The sequence below is a fragment of the Chiloscyllium plagiosum genome, unplaced genomic scaffold, assembly GCF_037043375.1.
Source record: "Chiloscyllium plagiosum isolate Xiang-an unplaced genomic scaffold, Cpla_swu_hap1 HiC_scaffold_4, whole genome shotgun sequence".
NCBI lineage: Eukaryota > Metazoa > Chordata > Chondrichthyes > Orectolobiformes > Hemiscylliidae > Chiloscyllium > Chiloscyllium plagiosum.
In genome coordinates this window covers 58772877-58791004 of record NW_028270142.1, presented here as the reverse complement: position 1 = coordinate 58791004, position 18128 = coordinate 58772877, and the positions used below count along the sequence as shown (strand labels likewise).

General features: G+C 40.0%; 1 protein-coding gene across 1 annotated transcript in view; it reads right to left on the bottom strand.

The window, feature by feature from the left end:
* The window catches only part of LOC122549163 (antizyme inhibitor 1-like), a 38615-nt gene extending 28077 nt beyond the window's left edge, over positions 1 to 10538 (bottom strand). Inside the window, exon 1 of the mRNA XM_043688523.2 lies at positions 10348 to 10538. The gene's annotated coding sequence lies outside the window, so the exon portion shown is untranslated. The remainder of the gene's footprint in view (positions 1 to 10347) is intronic.
* Between the last annotated feature and the right edge of the window lie 7590 nt (positions 10539 to 18128).

Here is an 18128-nt window from a genome sequence, read left to right as displayed (position 1 = left end):
GTCCATTCTTAAATCAAGGTCATCCAGGATAAATAGAATAATTCCTTCATTAAGTGATTTGAGGCTGTAATGGAATAAAGGGATTTTGTGTCCATGTACACAAATCACTAGTAGCTAGTGCACAAGTGCAACAAACATCAAATTATAAATGTTTTACAAATAACAAAGAGTGAATTAATGGCTTACATTTCTTTGAAGTGCTTGAAATTGAAAAGCAAAGTGCTCTTCAGTTGCACTCAACCTTGGTCAGCTCTTTCTGAAAAACTATGTCCAAGTTTTGGACACTGTTCCACAGAAAAGATAAAACAGCTTTGGACTAAGCACAGTGTAGATGCACCAGAATTATAGAAAAGGGTTAAATTTCATGGCAAGTTCCATCACCTTTATTCAGATATTCTCAAGATTGATCTGTATAAGATCTTGAAATGATAAAGGAATTCAAATGGGGTGGATAGAGAAAAAAAGATTGTCTCGCATGGAGAATTCCAGTGAGCATCTTAAAATGAGAGCTAGGTAATTTAAAATAAATAACATCCCATACCCAAAAGTGTTCTTCGCAAACTTTACCCAAAAAGGTTGTGCGTGCTGGATCAATTAACCAAGATCTACAATTTTTGGTTGGGTAAGGATATCAAGGGATGAAGTATAGGTAATAAATGTTGCTATACTGATCATTATCAAACAATACTATAACTAACTTGAAAGTGAATATTTACTGTTTCTATGTTGGTATCTATCAATTAAATTTCTTACTCTATTCATTGTCCTGTTCCATAGCACTTCAAAATAAGGTCTCATTAATTCAGTATGGTATTTAGATTAATGTGGAAAAACCATGAATTTGCTCTATTAAGGCTTTTTTTTTGAAAAAAATGAACAACTTTTTCTGGTGAATGCAGTGACTCACTGCCCATTCAATGAGTTTTACACTGAAGTCTCTTAACTCCTTTTGTAAAGGAGTTGAAGAAAATGAATTTAGACAGTTGCAACCCAATCCATATTTGCATTGACAACATATGATTACCAAATTATAGGTTATGTGTTGAAGGTTCAATTCAAGGAGAATCAAAAACAGCAGAAAATTTCAACAGGTGCAAATATCATGAACAGGAAACATTACAGTGAAAAAAATGGGAATAATCAAACTTTCCATCTTTCTTAGCAATGATCAAATTTAAATGCGCTGCACTCCAAGTTATTGTATTTTCCTTTAACATGAATCCACCAAGACCAATTTTGTTAATCATCAAAAGCCCATTTTAAAAGAACAATCAAATTATACTGTAAAATGATACCTCACAGGTTTAATAAAAAACACCTCCCCTTAAATTTGTAGCAGTAAATTTATTGTTTTAAATGTGGTTGTAAAAATGTCATAAAAGCTAACTAATATGGGACATGATGCTTTGAACAGAATGTGTGAACAATGCTGCCTGCTTGCCATACCTATTCTAATTCTAACCCTATGAATGAAAATCTAGCAACAAAAAGCCACTTACAGATCTATCACTAGAACATAACAGCAAGCTCTCCTTTTCATTTGACCAGGATAGCACAAGCTAAATTAATTTGCAGGTAACAGCACTGATAACATTTACATCATCAATGATTTACAATTTATCTTTGCCGCTTAGTCTCACTACTCACTTTGCCGATTCCACCAATTTATGAAATTTTCAATAAAATTATTAATGAAAATCCATCGTGAAATATTAGTATGGTAAATAAGTTATACCAATCTACAAAAATGATCACTTTCAAGAATAAAGCCGTAACTACCTCCACTTTGATTCTGTACATTCATGAAAGGAAAACAGTGAGTGATCATAGCTGTAAGCATCTGTGTACATATACACAAACCTACAGCACAAAAATATTTTTTATATAAATGAAAGGCAGCTTTCCACCTTGCGTTAGTTACCTAATACATTTTTACATTGATAATGCTGCAGAGTCAATGAGTGAAAATGCTAAAAGTTTTATTAGTGCCTTGTTTGAAGTATAATAAGTATATAATACAATTGGACAAAGTAAAACAGATTTATGAAAGGAATATAATATGTGGCAAATTTTTTACGAGTGCTTTTACAAATTATAACCAGCAGAATGGATAAAGGTGAATGAAGGTGGATAAAATGAATTTCAGCTTTCGAAAAGCATTCAATGAGGCACTATCCAAGAGTTTGGGCCTCCCTTGAGATTGGAATCGGGCTTATAATATTTGCATGGGCTAAGAATCTGCCAAAGAGAACGACAGGATTTAAACAGGACGGCAGACTATGATTAATGGGGTACTATACGAATCAGTACTGGGGTCTTAGCTATTTTCAAATCTACATCAATGATTTAAATAAGCAGGTTTGGTGAGATGTACCCCAGTTACTGATGATACAACATTAGACAAAGTAGGCTAACATTTTATTATCCATCACATAGGACTAGAACACCATACCAATTGATCAAATATTGATCAGATAATCAGGAGGCCCGCATAATCAATGTAAAAAAAAACACTAAGTAATAGAGATGCAATGCAGGGGATATAGACACCACTGTCATACTTTATTTAACAGTATGACTCATCAATAATGCAATTCTGCCTTAAATAAATCTTACCAGCAGACAGCCTTCTCACTCAACCTCAACTGACTACTTGGACATCACAGTATTTAAGGAGAAATTGTCATGAAACGGAATCAACTGTTGATATTTTGTGATGCCATTCAATTGAACAAGTATACTTGCATTGAACTAAAATTCTAAAAACGATAGTAATTGGATAGAATAATGCTTTAATGTCATGGTATTTGAAGGATATAATGTGTGTCGGTTTATCAAGAGTGCTGATTCATAAGGTGTCAGTTAAAAAGTTTTGCCGTAGATAAATTAAATAAGGATGGTAGATGGAAAATACTGCAAAGTGTGAAATTATACACCTGTTTTAAAAACGCAGAATCCATAATAGACTGGAAAGAATTATCTTTGAGGGACACTTCAATCCTTGTACACAAACCATAGAATGCAGGCACAGCAATTAATTTGGAAAGCCTTTATCACAAAGGGCTTGTAATGCAAATGTAAGTCCTTATGCCCAAAATGTCGATTCTCCGGTTCCTTGGATGCTGCCTGACCTGCTGCGCTTTTCCAGCAACACATTTTCAGCTCTGATCTCCAGCATCTGCAGCCCTCACTTTCTCCTCTAATGTAAGCCAATCTTATTACATACAGAGCTTGAGGAAGCTATAACTGGAGAATGGCGCACAGGTTTGATTTCCTTACAATATACCTATTTTAAAAGGATGCAACAAAGATTCACTAAACTGGCTGCTGGAATGAGAGGCGCGTTCTCAAATAAAGATATTGACTAGACTTGGCATATATTCCCTAGAGATTACAAAAAGAGGAATTCATTTAAACGAAACAATTGATCAGCTTGGTAAAGTCTATGTTTCCACTGACTGAGGTGCCTGGAACTATAGAGCACTGTTTCAGAATAAATATTATTCAATTATTTAGAGCAAGATGGGGCTTCTTCACTTAAAAGTTTCTGAACATTTGGAATTCTCCAGAGAGCGCTCTGCATGTTCAGTCATTGAGGATCCAGGGCAGGTCAACAGATGTTGGATACTATGGGAAATCATGGAATATGGGAAGTTGCAGCTTAGATAGAAAATCAGAACATTTTACAGAAAAAGTTTTGAGGTGTTGAATGGCCTACTTGCGCTGCGCAATGTCGCCAAGACATGCCATCTTGGGTACAAAGTATTGAGGTACAAATCTTAGATATAACAAGATAAAATAAAGGAAAAACTTAACACTACATTACAGATATACATTGTATAAGTTAGGAAAATAAGAACTAAAGCTAAAAAGATAGACTTTCTCCAAGTGCACTTTTCACTGTACTCTTGTACCCTGTCAGAAGTCACATGACACCAAGTTATATTCCAACAGTTATATTGAAATCACAAGCTTTTGGAACACTGCTCCTGCATCAGGTGAAGTTCTGGATGGGATTCTCTTTGGAGGGTTGAAGTGGACTTGATGGGCTGAATGGCCTGCTTCCACACTAAGAATTCTGTGCCAACATTACTGTAAATATACCTACATTACGTGAATGGCAACAGCTTAAGAAAGCCTGTACCTCCCCCACCTCCCAACTTTTTGTGACCAAATACGGAAGGGCAATAAATGCTGGCCTTCCATTCCCCTGAAGAAATAAAAAAAATTCACCCAGTAAAATCACGCAAGCTCTTAATGAACTGATTTATTATTTTCCTGCCACAAAGCAATCAAAGCGCCTTTGATTTGATTCTGTAGGAGGCAATATTCACACAATTAAAGAGGTGGCTCAGTGGTTAGCACTACTGCCTCACAGCACCAGGTTCGATTCCAACCTCAGGTGAATGTGTTGTTTGCACATACCCTAAACATTATTTTACAAGTCAGATTTCAAATAACTACACAGTCATTGACAGAGGTATGATTGAAGGCACACTTGACTACATAAAGAAAAGACACTCTTCTTGCAGCCTGCTCACTTGCCCTATATGGACTGCAGTCTGTTCTGCTCAGCTGTGGAGATTGCTTCATGATACATACTTTTGTTTATTTGTGTGTCATGGAATCCAATTTACAGGCACTGAGAGCCAATATTAAAAACTGTAAGAGAAAAATAAAATCTGATGACTGTGACTTAGATATGGACACAAAGCAGACAGTCCAGTCAACCAGATTTGACTTATTATTGTCACATCTACCCAAGTACAGTGAGAAGTTTTGTTTTGTGTGCAATACAAGCAGATAATACCATATAAAGTACATTAGGTTAATATAACAGAGTGAAGAACAAAATGTCACAACTGTAGAGAAAGTACACAGAGCGCAAGATCAACATTTAAATTTATAATTTGAGGGGGCCAATTTAGAAGTCTAACGACAGCAGGGAGAAAGCTGCTCTAATCTGTTCATACTTGTATACAAACTTTTATATCTTCAGCTCAACGGAAGAGGGTGAAAAAGTATAACTTGGGTAGGAGGCATCTTTGATTATGTTGGTTGCTTTGAGGCAGAGGCAAGTATAGATAGAGTCAATGAAATTTAATCTGGCACAATGTGAAGGCATGCATTCTGGAAGGAATATGGAGATACAATATAATCTAAATATTGTTATTCTGAAATGGGTGTAAACCCAGTGATGTCATATTTCAATTTCTATCTGACAACTTAGAGGGCTAATCTACAGAAGAAGAATTGTTATTGACTGAATAATTAAAATTAGTAACAATCTCAGATACCCTATTCAACCAGGACAGAACCATCTCAGCTGCAGGCATGTTAGTCATGTGCAAACGGCCCCAAGTCTCAAAGTTAAGATGACTCAGTCCCCAGATCAAATATACAAAAGGGTTCAGGCCATCACCTCATGGCCTTCAGTATTCTTGAAAATATCACTTGGAGGAACCATAGAAGGGGAGGAAAGACAGAATATAGCGTGGATGGGGGCGTCATTGGTTATCAAGATAGCTTGATATTACCACCAGTAACTGTACTGAAAAACCCATAGTTGTCAGAGGAAGGGAACTCTAACTGTATTTGATCACGTCTGATAACGGTAGATTTTCTGATCGAAGTCCCCAAGACTTTGCTATTCGGCCAGGAGATACGAGAACCAAGCCAAAGCAAGTTACCTTGATATAGGTATGGGGAACTGTTTGTAGATTAGTCAAACCTTGTCAATGGAGTAAATGCTGTACAGGATTACAGACTTCAAGGAAGAAATGGACAGACTGACTGCTGAAATGAGCAGACACACATGGAATTTCATCTAGCACAATATGAAGTGATGCATTCTGAAATAATATTTCAGTACTATTCTGAAATGGTGTCGACCTCGTGATGTTATATTTCAATACTGCAAATTCCAAGCTGAAACAGCAGTTTAGAAGACAGAAGATACTTGGCTACATAAAGAGTATTGAATGCCATCAGTTAAGAAGTTAGCATGGATAGAAGACTGGCTGTCTGGCAGAAAGCAGAGAGTGTGAATGTTGTGGTTCTGTTCGCCAAGCTGGGAATTTGTGTTGCAGACATTTCGTCCCCTGTCTAGGTGACATCCTCAGTGCTTGGGAGCCTTCTGTGAAGCACTTCTGTGATCTTTCCTCCGGCATTTGTAGTGGTTTGAATCTGCCGCTTCCGGTTGTCAGTTCCAGCTGTCTGCTGCAGTGGCCGGTATATTGGGTCCAGGTCGAAGTGCTTATTGATGGAATCTGTGGATGAGTGCCATGCCTCTAGGAATTCCCTGGCTGTTCTCTGTTTGGCTTGTCCTAGAATAGCAGTGTTGTCCCAGTCGAATTCATGTTGCTTGTCATCTGCATGTGGCTGGTCATGTCGTTTCGTGGCTAGTTGGTGTTCATGGATGCGGACCGTTAGCTGTCTTCCTGTTTGTCCTATGTAGTGTTTTGTACAGTCCTTGCATGGTATTTTGTACACTACATTGGTTTTGCTCATGAGTGTGAATAATAAGGTCCTTCTAAGGATGACAGCAGTGACAAGTGGTATTTTGCAAAGCTCAGTGCCAGGACCACAAATTTTCACTTTATACATTTACAATCTAGATGAAGTAACTGAGGGAATTCTGGCTACGTTTGCAGACAATACAAAGATAGCTGGAGGGACAGGTAGCATTGAGGTGATGGTTGTGGTGGGATCTGCAGAAGGATGTACTTCTGAGGCTGTTATGAGGCTCTAGTCAGACCACGTTTTGAGTACTATGCAGAGTTTTGGGCCCATATTTCATGAAGGATGGACTGGCTCTGGACTGTGGTCAGAGGATGTTCACAAGAATGTTCAGGAACAAAAAGCTTAACATAGGAGGAACTTTTGAGAACTCTGGGTCTATACTTGGAGTTTAGAAGGATGAGTGGGATCTAAATGAAACAGAATACTGAATGGCTTGGACAGTAGATGTTGAGAAGACATTTCCATTGATGGGAGAGATTATGACCCAAGTCTTAGAGTAGAGGGAAAACCTTTTAGAGAGGAAATAAGGAGAAACTTCTTCAGCAGAGTAGTGAATCTATGGAATTCATTGCTACAGAAGGCTGTGGAGGCCAGGTTATTGAGTATATTTAAGACTGAGATAAACAGGTTCTTGAGTATCAAGAGAATCAAGGGTTACTGGGAGAATGTGATTGTGAAACTAATCAAACATGATTGAATGGCAGAGCAGTCTCAATGGGCTGAATGGATTTATTTCAGCATCTGATGGTCTAAGCCCTTAATGTTATTCAATTACATAATTAATGTGAAGTTGAGTGGTGGTCAAAATGGGCATGACAATGAGTCAGAGAAATTCAAGTTTATTATGAAATGGTAAAGGTAAGGATAATTTTCTAGGAGTCATGAGTCAGCTAAAAGGTAAAAATCTACTTTTGTGCCAGTAAACAGCTGAATCTCTTCTGACTGAAATGCAATCAACTATGACGTTTATAGATAACAATCAGATGAATATCACAACTGAATGCACATTTGTTCAACTGTCCAGCATGTGTTGCTCTACATCTCACTCAGCTGCAACTCTCAGCTGTCCTAATGATGCATAGTTAACTATGTTTGGTCATCAGACTAAATTCTACTCCAGCATTCACAAGTTTAAAAAAAAGCTCCTGCAACTATCCCATTTCTTCCTTATCAACATGTTACTCAAGCGTTTAAATTATGTAACTCTAAGAGTTTCTCCATACTCTCAACAGCCAGAAGTCTGAAATCTACAGGCTTACTGAATATTTTCTGCAATTTTCAAGAAAGTAAGAAATTTTTTTTTGCTCACCAGTAAGCTTCCATTCAATTTATTTTATCATCATCACTAGTATGTGCAGTTAATTTTTAAAGCACACTTTATTGCCTGTTGTACAATACACAACTCAAAGTAAAATATGCTGCAGATAATCTTTAGAGCAAGAACCAGAAATCAAACTTTCTTGGGCTGCTCCTTGTGCCTCAAGTCAGGCTTCAGTGGCAATTTCACCAAGTGGTTTCCTTCACATATAACATTTAATTGTTGCTCTACCATAAAGCCATTTATAATTCAGTAAATAGCAAATGACTACATTATTTGAATTAATTCTTAACTAAAAGTATATATAAAGGGACCATCGTCATTCTTTACTAAATCCATTTCACAGTCAAATGTAGCATTACTGAAGGTCATTTCTGTTCTAACTTATCCACTTAATATCAAAATAAAACAGTATACTTAGTATGGAGCTGGGGAAAAACAAGATTGGCCACTGACAATGACCACAGGAACTCCAACTTCTCTCGAAGGAACTTTCAGGTTATTAATGGGAGAACTTGTAGTAAAACTGAAGGCGCGATGATGATGATAAAGCAAGCTATTTTCCAGTGCAAAACAATTACCCGGTGATACTTTAAAATAAAAACGGGCAGTGTTACCTGAAACATTTAAGAAAGCTGTGACCGACTTCACTCGTTGACAATGTTTTGTTTTAATCAGCTATGGTCTGATGTGCTGTCTGCACACTCCTGCATGCCCAGCTCCAGTTGTCCCTTCACTCTGTATTTTTATTACCACAGACGCAGCCGGTGCTATTATCCTTACGCAACAATAGCATCAATGTGGCCTGCGCCGGCCCCAACCGGAACATTTGTCACCACCGATTATTTAAAATAAAGAATCACCTACACCCATAGATCTTCCACCTTCTCCTTGGACCGGCGCGCGTTCTTATGCGCAGAAACGGATGGAGTGGGGGAGAAATCCAAACAAAACTGCATTATATTGTTTTGTTTTAGTTCTCTGAAGAGAGAACCGCTTTAAGAGAGACTTTTTATTTGCCATATACGAGAAGCCTGAATATGCACGGTGTTCGATCCTGCACCTTATGGATTAAGGTGGAGTACCGACGGGGTTAACAAATTTCATTTCAAAGTAAATAGACATGGAAACGTGTCAATATTGAGTATTCAAAAGTCGACGGGCGGCGCAGGAAATGATCCCTTGATGATTTTTCCCTGTTAAAGACCAGGGACGATTGTTGGAAAGTTTCTTGTCGCCAAAACAAACATAACCGGCACAGGGAAAATTACAATTGAAGAAAACACGCCTTCAAGTTTCCATTATTCTCATTATTTTGGAACGTCAAAGTTCCCAATTATTCTGTGTTACTTTATTTTTTTTTTGGGGGGGGGGGAAGAGGGGGAAGGGCTGTTCTTGGATCACAACGATTGATTTTGCAATAAAAACAAACACCTGGAAAACTCAGTTCGTCTGGCAGCAGCCACGAATAAAGACAGAAAACAGAATTAACGGCCGGAGTCGATCACTTTTGTTGTTGTTTCGGCGTTAAACTGTTTCAGTCGACTGCTAACATTATTAACCCACCCAGTAACAGGACCAACCAGGCTTGCGCCTTTCAGCGTTTTACTTTTAAAGCGGAGGAATTAAAATAATTATTTTGCAAGTTTGATCAGAAGCCTTCACCACTTTCCTAGAGGAAAAAGTGGAGTCTTTTACTGCCTTCTCGGCAAGTTTGAAGAACAGGTGTTGCGTCGGCTTGCTCCTGTCACATGGATGGCGGCCATCACTGCGTCACTTGCTGACTATAACGTATCTGACAGCGCCGTTAACATCAGGTTATTAAATACACACACACATATATAATATATATGTACGTGTGTATAGATAAATTGTGGGGGGAGTATGAAAAACAAAACTGCCTCATGATTAAAGCTTTAGTAGGAATTCGGAATTTAAATATATATGCATATACATGCAGACATCTGCGCATAAATGTATGTGTATACCGACAGCAAAGGAGATAATTCGCTTAAATACCCATGGCTACTCGGTTATTTTTTTCAAATTCTTTTCAAAATTTCCGTTCTCAACCGTCACTTCCATTCAACGGCTGAGCCCGACGTCACAGCGCGCTGATGTCAGCTGATTGACAGCCCATCCAGCCACACAAGTTGAGAGAGGGGAAGGTCCCACCAATCGTGCACCTGCCGAGAGCGCGGAGGCGGAATAAGGGAATAGTGCTCGCCCTCCTTCCCACTTGAAGGGAGGAGGAGGATTATGATGATGTTGAAGGCCAAGCAAAGCCCAGCTGTCCACACACGCACAGAGAGCACCATCGCGCCCTTACCAACACACCCTCGCACGGCTTCAATGTCAATATCACTTACTACACGGGGCCCTACCTGATCACTACTCAAAGCTTTTTCTCTGACACCACCATCGACTGATGAGTTTAGACATTTCGGAAACATTTCTCTTTCCTCCTTTCCACAACCACCCTCAATGCCGATAGAATATATACTCACGTGAGATAACGGCCCAAAAGATTTGGTAAAGCGTCTTCTCTTTTTAGGCGGAATTTTTAAAAAGTAATAGGGGGACCCACAAGAGAAAGATGATAACTGCCCTTTGCCATAAAAAGGTGATCCTGATCGAAAGTGGAAGGCGCGACTCGCATACAATGGTGCAGGAGACAAACAACAGCAACGTCAGCAGACAGGATAGAAAAAGAGTAGCCTATCCCCCGGCACACACTTTTATAGTTTCGGTTTGGCACCCGGATGCTGTTGGTCCCGCCCCGGCCCTCGTTCCCACGACAACGCGCCGGACGGCGGGCGGTTTATCCGCAACCATCAGTCCTTATGGACCTCCCAGCCGTGAGCGGAAGACCCCAAACATCAGCGTGGAAATGATGGGATCCGCTCCCATTCAGTAGGATCAGTGTCAAAGGCAGGAGGAATAAATCTGTTAATTTTTTTTAAAAACTCGGCTTCTCATATCACATCGCGCTCACGCCATCACGTTTGCTCTATTCCTACCCATCTGTGTATTGAAGATGGTATTTATAGGGGTGGAGGGAAGGGAGTGTTGCTTTATTAACGCAGTGAATGAAACTAATAGATTCTTAAAATCTGTCTGACTGTCTTGGGGGTGGTGGTGGTGGAATTGCTGTTATCTTTAGTTTCAGCTTCTCTTCAGAGTTTGATTAAATCACCCATAATGGTAATTTTGTCTACGTGAGTATGTAAATATGTATAAATACTGCAACAGGCTTTACATTAGTCCAAATGTTAGTTATTCATAATGAATCTGCATTTGGTACTGTTTCATTTAGATCTGGCACTCCTCTCAGTCCCCTATAAAAGTACAGCAATTTTTAATACTCAGCCATTTGGTGACAAAACAGCAGCTTGAGAAGCAATTGGTTTAATGACTTTTCTTTGCTATTACAGCTATCTGCTGACTTAATTTTTCAGCAAATATTTAGTTAATTTCAAAACTCTTGTCATCCACTTGTCTCTTAACCTATATTGTTGCAGTAGAATGAGAAATGTGACATTTTTACCCCCTTTCCCACCTCAACTGACAGCAAGGATGACCCAGATATCTTCTGGTCTCCTGATTGTTGGAGACTAGATGCATGACCCATGATGCCTATCAGGATCTTGCAAAGGTCATGACATGTTGACTCTGTTAGTATAATGTGGAATGTTTGAACTTCTGATGAGCAATTCCTGATCTCCAGAACCCTCCAAAAAATGCCTCCAACTCCAGTTTAGAGTACTTATCTGAACAGTTAACTACGAAATGTTATGAATAAAATTCTAGTCTAACCCTTCAGTAACTCCACCACTAACTCCTCAGTCAGTCACTCACATTGACCCCCATCACATCTACTGCTTTACCCTCTCAAACTGGAGCATTTTTGCCCCCCTCCAGCAGGTCAATTACTGAACCGTTAATCCAGAAACCCAAGTAATGTTCTGGGGACCTGGATTTGAATCCCACCATAGAAGATGCTGGAATTTGGATTAAATAAAAAATCTGGAATTAAGGGTCTAATAATGACCATGAAATCCATCTGGTTCACTAATGTCCTTTAGGGAAGGAAACTGCCATCCTTACCTTGTCTAGTCTACATGTGACTCCAGACCCACAGCAATGTGGTTGACTCATAACTATCCTCTGGGATGGCCAACAAATGCTGGCCTAGCCAGTGACGCCTTCATCCCATTAATGAATAAAAATAATCTTGTGCCCTAAATCCCCATGACCTGGCCTAATTTGATTGGCCCCCAAACTGATAACTCCCCCAACCTAACTAGCCTGCCTGCAACTCTACGTGACTATCACCCTACTAATATCACCCTGCCATCTTGTTTATTTACTAATTCATCCACTCTACCATTGTTGTGGAAGAATTGCTCAATGTTCTATAAAAAAAATTACCAGGAGACGCAGAAAATCCTTCACAAAATTAAACGTTAATCTTGCAATATCAAAGCTATGGGAGCCAGCAAACTGTCTTCCTGACGCCCCACAATTGCTTTGTTCTTCTGCAATTTATACAGTTATTTTTGTCGCACTTATCTGATAGCATTAGTATACCCAATCATACTGGCTTCTTTCCCTTTCTAAACTAATCATTGTCTACCACACTAGTTCCCTCCATCACATTATAATACCATCATCTTCAGTATTAGTTCATCTTCCAGTGATTTAACTAATCTATCACAATGCACTACCATTATCTGTTACTGGAGCCCTGTAACATGATCCCAGGCATACATTGTAACATTAAGTTAACTACATAACTGCCAGAATAACTTCCATACCATCCACTAACATTCACTCCTGAGGGCTCCAGCTTTACAGATGTTGGTCTTCAAGCAAATCGATGCAGTCCATACAATAACAAGAAATTGCTGAGAACACTGGACACTGCAAAGAATACAGGCCCTCAACAACATTTTCCCAGCAACACTGAAGATTTGTGCTCCAGGACTATCAGTATATCCTAGCTAAGCTGTTGCTGTATAGTTAGAACAATCACATTTACCTGACAATGTGGAAAACAGGGAGAAAGTGAGCATTGCAGATGCTGGAGATCAGAGTCGAAGAGTATGGTGCTGGAAAAGCACAGCCGGTCAGGCAACATCCGAGGAGCAGGAGAATCGATGTTTCAAGCATAAATTGCCCAGGTACATCCTGTACAGAGAAAGCTGGAAGTATCCAAACCAGCCAATTACCAACCCAAGACTTTACATGCCATCACCAGTAAAGTGATGGGAATTGTCACGAACAGTGCTATTAATCAGCGCTTGCAAATGATCACTGATGCTCAGCTTGGGTTCCAACTTTATTACAGCCTTGGTTCAAATAAAAGAGCTGACCTCCTGAGGTGAGGTCAGAGCAACTGACCTTGACATCAAAGCAGCATTAGACCAAGAATGACGTCAAGAATCCCTACCAAGACTGGAATAAATTGGAATTGGGTAGGAAACTTTCTGCTGGTTAGTGTCATATCTAGTACAAAGTACTTGGTGGAAGTACGATAAATAGCTTCAAACTACAGAATAATGTAGACAGTTGGGTTAAACAGTGGCAAATAGAATTTAATCCTGAAAAGTGTGGAGTGGATCAGTTTGGGAGGACTACTGAGGCAAGGGTGTACATGTTGAATGGTAGCACTGTAGGAGGTACAGAGGATCAGAGGGGTATGGATGTATGTGTCCATAGATCCTTCAAGGTAACAGTAGATAAAGTAATTAAGATAACCTGTGGGATATTTGTCCTTATTAGTCAAGGTAGGGGAGTTATGATGGAGCTGTATACTGTATAACATTAGTTAGGCTCCAACTGTAATGCTATATGCAATTCTGGTCACCATATTATAGGAAGCACGTAACTCCACCAAAGGGGAACAGAAGAGATATATAAGGACGTTGCCTGGACTGGAGTGATTCAGCTATGAAGAGAGACTAGATGGGCGGGGGCAGTTTTCCTTAGGGCAGAGAAGACTGAGGCAGATTTGGTTGAGGTGTTCTGTACAAAGTTATGAAACACATAGACAATGTAGATTGAGGTGAAACATTTTCCACTAATGGAGCGGTCAATAACCAGGGCACAGTTTTAAGGTAAAGATCAGGAGAATTCGAACAGATTTGGTGAAAATGTTTTTCACCCAGAAGGTTGTGGCTTCTGGAATTCACAGCGTTAAAGGGGAGGAAAGCCTTAACGTTGAAGAAATATTTAGATGGACACTTGAAATGCTGTTACATACAAAACTACAAGTGAAGTGTAGGTAAGTGGGATTAGAATGGACAGATGCTTGATAACTAGTGGTGAAATGATAGGCTGAAGTGCCTCTTGCTGTGCTGTAGAATCACGATGATTCTATAAAAGAAGATGGTGATGGTTGCTGGACTTCAGTCATCTCAGCTGCAGAAGTTCCTCAGGGTAGTATCCTAGGCCCAACCATCTTCACCTGCTTCAATAATGACCTTCCCACTATCAGAAGCTCAGAAATGGGAATGCTCACTGACGACTGAACAATATTCAGCTCCATTCATGAGCCTTCAGATACTGCAGCAGTCTGTCAAAACGCAGCATGATCAAAACAACATGTAGGCTTAAGTTGTGGCATTCCTGAGTTGTGTTCTTGAGTTTTGGCGCCAGATAATTACAATCTCCAACAGGACAGAATCTAACCATTGCCCACTGTTGTTCAATTCTATTGCCATTGCTGAATTCCCACCATCAACATCTTGGGTGTCATCATTGACTGGATACTGAAGTAGACCAGCCACTTAAATCGTGTGCTTGTACGAGCATGCCTTAGGCTAGGAATTCTGTTGCAAAGTAACTTCCTTCATGTCTTACCATTGCATGTCCACAATCTGCAAGGCACAAGTCAGGACAGTGATGGAATATCCTCCGCTTGTCTGGATGAGTGTGGTTCAAAGACCACTCGAGGCTTAGCACTATTGATAAAATGCTGATCTGACTTTTCATCTATCGCCTTCAACATTCATTTCCTTCATTACGGATGTAGAGTGGCAGCAGTGCCTACCCTTAATAAGATGTACTGCAGTAACTCACTGAGGCTTATTCAATAGAGGCTTCCAAAGCCTCAATGTCTAACACCTAGAAGGATATGGACAGCTGGTGCATTGTAATACCACCACCTGCAATTCCCCCACAAACCACATACCAACCCTGACTCTAGACTATACTGCCACTGTCGATGGGTTATAATCCCTATGAACAAATAAAAAACAAAGGGCAGATAGCCAAAAGCTTGGGAAGATAGAGTTTAAGGTTTATTTTTGCCTCTATTAAACACATGTCTTTGACTGTATGATGAAGGCATGTCTGCAGGTGGATGAGTAAACTGACCATAGCAGCAGGGTAATATGAAGCCAACCAAATAGGGGAAATAAAAGTAGAATGTGAAGTGTTAGTTTAGTCAGGAAGATAGATACTGTTCTCTGCAGCCATAACTGAGATTTCTAAAGGTTGTACTGCCTGCCTTCTGCCAGGGTTAGGGTATCTCCTTACAGCTGAAGAAGAACCTTGTCTAGAATATAGTTGTTACAATTCATATAGGAATAAGTCACAGGTAAAACTTGGAATAAAGTTTTGCTGAGAGAGTTTAAGGAGCTTGGGTTAAAATTAAAATGGAGAATCTCAATCTATGGATTGTTACTCTATATGCAAATTGGTGAAGGAACAACGACAATGTGCATCTATGTGGAACACTCTGAGATAGCTGGATTCTTGGTCAGTAGTGGAATCAAAGGTTTTGGAGAAATGGCAGAAAAATAGCCATGAGAATTACGCTGCATCATTTATGATCCTATTGAGTGGCAGAGCAGGAAGGCTGAATGGCCTACTTTTGTCTTGATTTTTTTATATAGCTCATTTAATGTAGTAAAACATCCCAAGCTGCATAATATTACCATTTGATAGGAACATTGAATGGTTCTTTAAAAAAGTCTTGCGTGGGATTTGGTTGTCTCTGGTTGGGCCAGCTTCTGTAGTGGCCCTTATTAGAGTAGATTCCCTCCGAAGAGTAACCCACCCAGACCCATTTCCCTCTGACTAATGCACCTAACACTATAGGAAATTTAGCATGGCCAATTCACCTGGCCTGCACATCTTTATGACTGTGGGAAGAAACCGGAGGAAACCCCCACGGACACGGGGAGAATGTGCAAACTCCACACAGATGGTCACCTGAGGCTGGAATTGAACCTGGGACCCTGGTGCTGTGAGGCAGCAGTGCTAACCACTGAACCACCATGCCACCTCATAACACAGTTCTAAACTGGAGGAAGGCTAATATTGGCAGTATTAGGCAAGAACTTTAAAAAGTTGATTGGGAACGGATGTTTGCAGGTAAAGGAACGACTAGAAAATGGAAAGCCTTCAAAATGAGGTGGAAAGAGTCCAGAGGCAGTACGTTCCTGTTAAGGTGAAGGGCAAGGCTCGTAGGTGGAGGGAATGCTGGATGTCTGGAGAAATTGAGGTTTTGGTCAAGAATAAGAAGGAAGTGTACCTTAAGTACGGACAGTAGGGATCGAGTGAATCCCTAGAAGAGTATAAAGGCAGTAGGATTATACTTAGGAGGGAAACCCAAAGGACAAAAAGGGGACATGGGATAGCTTTGCCAAATAGGGTTAAGGAGAATCCAAAGGGATTTTTCAAATATATTAAGGACAAATGGGTAACTAGGAAGAGAATAGTAAAGATCAGCAAGTCTGCCTATGTGCAGAACTGCAACCTTTCTGGGGGAGATACTAAATAAGTACTTTGCATCAGTGTTTACTGTGGAGAAGGATACGGAAGATATAAAATGTGGGGAAATAAATAGTGCCATCTTGAAAAATGTCCATATATTACACAGGAGGTGCTGAATGCCTCAAAATGCATGAAGGTGGATAAATCCCTGGGACTGCATCAGGTATACCCTAGAACTCTGTGGGAATCAAGGGAAATGATTGTTGGGTCCTTGCTCGTGTTTTTGTGGGATATACAGCAAACACAATTCCGTTTCGTTATATCTGTTCGATATTTGTATTATTGATAGCCACAGGTAAGGTGCCAAAAGACTGCAGGTTAGCTAACATGGTACTGGCTAGTTGTTGGTGGGAATCCTGAGGGACAGGATTTACATGTATTTGGAAAGGCAAGGACTGATTAAGGATAGTCAACATGACTTTGTGTGTGGGAAATCGTGTCTCACTAACTTAAATGAGTTTTTTGAAGAAATAACGAAGAGGGTTGATGAGGGCAGGACAGTGAATATGATGTATATGGACTTCAGTATAGCATTCAAAATGGTTACTCATGTAGACTGTTAGCAAAGTTAGATCACATGGAATACAGGAAGAACTAGCCATTTGGATACAGAACTGGCTTGAAGGTAGAAGTCAAAGGTTGATGGGGGAGGGTTGCTTTTCAGACTGGACGCCTGTGACCAGTGGCCAAGAAAATCGGTCTTGGGTCCACTGCTTTTCGTCATTTATATAAATGATTTGGACATGTGGGATAAGGAGGTATCATTAGTAAGTTTGCAGACGACTCCAAAACTGGAAGTATAATGATCAGTGAAGACAGTTACTTCAGCATACAAAGGGACCTAGACCAGATGGGCCAATAGGCCAAAGGTGTAGCAGATGGTGTTTAAATTTAGATAAATGTGAGGTGCTGCATTTTGGAAAGGCAAATCAGGGCCGGACTCATACACTTAATGGTGCTAGGGAGTGTTGCTGAACAAAGAGACCATGGAGTGCAGGTTCATAGCTCCTTGAAAGTGGAGTTACAGGTAGACAGGATAGTGAAGGCGGCGTTTGGTATGTTTCCCTTTATTGGTCAGAGCATTTGAGTATTGGAGCTGGGAGATCATGTTGTAGGGCTGTACAGGACAGTGGCTAGGCCACTTCTGGATACTGTACTTAATTCTGATTTCCCTTCAATAGGAAGGATGTTATGAAACCTGAAAGTTAAAAATCACACAACACCAGGTTATCGTCCAACAGGTTTATTTGGAAGCACTAGCTTTCAGTGCACTGCTCCTTCATCAGGTAGCTGTGGAGTAGGATCATAAGATACAATTTATACCAAAAGATTAGTGTCATACAGCTGAAATGATATATTGAACAAACCTAGATGCTGTTAAGTCGTTAATCTTTTAGAATGGGTTGCAGGTTTCAGTTCATACAGACACCTGAAGATGCTCAAGGATGCCCTCTTAGGAACACAGTATACGATTCTCAACTCGTCGATCACAGCGAAAAACCTG